General features: G+C 61.4%; 1 protein-coding gene and 1 long non-coding RNA gene across 6 annotated transcripts in view; one reads left to right on the top strand and one right to left on the bottom strand.

The window, feature by feature from the left end:
* Positions 1 to 3,029, top strand: part of LOC102493308 (uncharacterized) — a 21,285-nt gene extending 18,256 nt beyond the window's left edge. For all 5 annotated transcript variants that reach the window (XR_001369445.2, XR_001369442.2, XR_003547016.1 and 2 more), the window contains one exon: positions 2,799 to 3,029. This is a non-coding gene — a long non-coding RNA (uncharacterized LOC102493308). The remainder of the gene's footprint in view (positions 1 to 2,798) is intronic.
* Positions 1 to 3,038, bottom strand: part of APCDD1L (APC down-regulated 1 like) — a 37,569-nt gene that overhangs the window by 28,633 nt on the left and 5,898 nt on the right. The window lies entirely within an intron of this gene.

Raw genomic sequence — 3,038 nt, 5'->3', positions numbered from 1 at the left:
CATGCCCTGGATATGATCCAGCAGGAAAACGGGTCAGCATGCTCATGTGGAAACAGATCACCGAGTGGGGCCTCTCAGGGGGACCTAGACTCTCACAGAGCTCAAGAATGGGCACAGCTGAAGCTGCAGCTTGGGATGCACCCACAGCCTGGAAAATGGCAAGGAAAGAGACCACGGACCAGGGAGGGAAGCACTGGTGCAGGACGTGGGTGCAGCGGTGGCTTTCGGGGTGAGAGGTAGGCTCACGAGGGTCCATCCCATGTCACATCTAGATGCACACACACACATTTCGTAGTTATCAACACTAATAAAACTGTACCTGGCCAAGTCACTCTGCTGTTACAGTCCTCCCGTCCCCAAATCCTAGGAGAGCCAGCCTGGGCCCAGGACCCTGCTCTCGGCTCCTCCTAGCCCACCCCCAGACAGTGGTCAGCTTGACCTGGCCCAGCTGCGCTCACCCTGGGCTCTGCCCTGTGCTCCCCTCTGCCAAGAACACCTTTCCGGAACTCCCGGCTCACTCATCCTGCAGCCGGAGTGCCACCTCAGCAGTGAGAACTTCCCCGTGTCCTCATCAAGGCGCCCCCCCCCCCAGTGTCCCCTAGAACCTGCTGCCCCCGGGCCTCCTCCATAGAGAGCAGGGAGCTCCAATCACTGCCTCCCACCCCGCCAGCCTCGGCAGGAGAAGCTGGGACCCTGCGCTAAGTTGGCGGCCTGCGTGACCGTGGTGGGCCGGTCCCCTCCAAGCTCCCAGCTCCACAGCCTCAGCCCTGATCCAGCCACACGGTTCGTTGCAAGCACTGGGTGGGGTGAGCCAGTGTCCAGTGACAGAGGGGGGCAGGTTGCTGAGCACGGGCTTGCTGCTGAGGGCTGGAGCGACACAGGCTTGTAATGGTTGTTTTTATGAGCAGAGGACGGCAGGGGGCATTTCTATCCAGTCCTGCATCTCTGAGGTTAATGAGTTCAGGGTGATTTTCTGAATCCTGAAAAGGAGTTTCAGTGTATGCAATTACTGCTTTATTCAGCCATAACCCGCGCCCACTCTGGCCAGGCGTGGGGGAGCCACAAAGGGGCTGCGGTTGTGGCCCCAGCGGTCCACAGTCTGGCTGTGCTAGTCCCAGATGCACGGTCACCTGCGGGGGGCACTGGGGGGGCAGGTGCTGCGTGACCAAATGTCAGAGCGTGACTATCTGCACGTGCCAGGTGCAGGGACCCTGACCCTCGGGTCCCGGGGAGACACTGTCACAGGGCGGGGGTCTGCAGGGACCATGGCAGACTGAGGCCGGGGCAGTCGGACCTTCTCTGGGGATCCAGAAGACTTGGAGAGGGTCAGAGCAGGCCCAGCAAGGGTGTGGGTGAGGTCGGGAGAGCCCTGGGGAGGCTGCTGGGCATCTGTGAGTCAGCGAGGTCCCGTCCCTGCCCAGTGAAGCAGATGTTAGTCACCCAAGCCCTGTGAGAAAGAGGTCACTGTGCAGGTGTGCCGCACCTGTTAACGTGCCTGGGAGACAGACGCCAGCGTGGTCACATGCTGCCCTGGGGAGATTTTGGGAAAGAGAGGACTCCGGGGGTGCCGCCAGGCCAGGGGAGGCCCTGGGTGGGGGTAGGGAAGGCAGAGAGGGGTCTGGGGCCCTCGGGAGCTGAAGGCCCAGGCAGAACTGTTTTGGAGGGGAAGAAGAGCTGGAGACTGGGCTGGACCGGTGAGGAGGAGAGGCCTGGGGTCACCTGGAAGCAGCCAGAGGAGAGAGGCCTGGGGGGCAGGTTTGGGTTACGGGGAGAAGCTGGAGCTGGTCCCACAGCCTCAGGCCTGGCCAGCGCTGCCCGGAGAGTGGGGTCTCCTGGGGTTTCCTAGGGAGGCACCAGCCTGCACAGTCTCTCTGTGGGTAGGGAGGAGGGCCTGCGAAGTTGCTTCCTTACCCCGCGCGCACAGATGGGGCTTCGTGGACGCTGCTGTGCCTTCTGGAGGGTTCGGAGATGGCAAGCCCAAGACCACGGTGTCGGCTGGCTGGTTCCTTCTGAGACGCCCCCAGGCTGATCTGGCACTCAGAGGCCGTCTTCTCCCTGCGTTCTCACGTGACCTCCTCTCTGTGCATGTCTGCGTCTGTGTCCCCTTTCCATGAGGACACCAGTCATAGTGGCTGAGGGGCCACCCTAATGGCCTTGTTTTAGCTCGGTCACCTTCAAGGCCTCTCGTCAGAGGTCCTGGGGGTCAGGGCGTCAACATATAGATCTCAGGGGGCCACAGCTCTGCCTCGAGATTGTGTGGCTGTGGGACCAGCAGTTGGCGTAACGGTTATGTCGCTGAACTCCCATGTAGTCGACCGCGGTTCGCGTCCTGGACCTGGTGGCTTAAACTCATGCCGGGCGCGTGTGCATGCGTGCCCAAGATCCTGAGGAGAGTGGAAGAGAAGGGATTGCGGCGTGGCCATCCCCCCGGGGGGTGATCTCTTGCTTTCTGTCTCTCTGTCTCTCTCTGTCTGGCGAGTGCACGCGCTCTGTAGCAAAAACCTCTCCCCCCCCAAAAAAAAGATTGTGTGTCTGGGAGGCAGGGCCCGACGCAGCCCCGCTCACGGCCGGAGCCCACGGTGACCTGGGGCCAGAGTGGCATCCCTGTGTCCGCCCGCGGCCACCCCGGTTCTCAGCATCGGCAGCCGGCCATCGGATGCGTGTCTTTCCAGACTGTTTTCTGTGGAGAAATCTGCATCGATGGGGTTTCCGGGGTGGGAACATCAGGTTTTTAAAATGAAATTGAACTCCCTGTTACAGTGAAAAGCCTCACTAATGAAAATTATGTTTCAAAACAGACGGGGGCGCTCTTGGCGCTGAGTCTGGCGCTCTGCGTGCCCTTTGCCATGGGAAAGCGCCGCTTTTCAGAAGGTGCGTCACTAAGAGGCCTGACGGTTCCAACCACATTTTCCAGCTCAATAGTCTACGAGCTCGGCCAGGCGAGGACAGTGTAAGCTGGCTGCCCACACCCCGCTCCACGATGACATCCGCTCCCGGCGGCGCTATCAGCCGGCCACGGGGGAGCCGGGCCGCACACC

This window comes from Tupaia chinensis, unplaced genomic scaffold, assembly GCF_000334495.1.
Source record: "Tupaia chinensis unplaced genomic scaffold, TupChi_1.0 Scaffold000066_1, whole genome shotgun sequence".
In the NCBI taxonomy this organism is placed as follows: Eukaryota; Metazoa; Chordata; class Mammalia; order Scandentia; family Tupaiidae; genus Tupaia; species Tupaia belangeri.
This window is presented reverse-complemented; position numbering and strand designations above follow the sequence as displayed.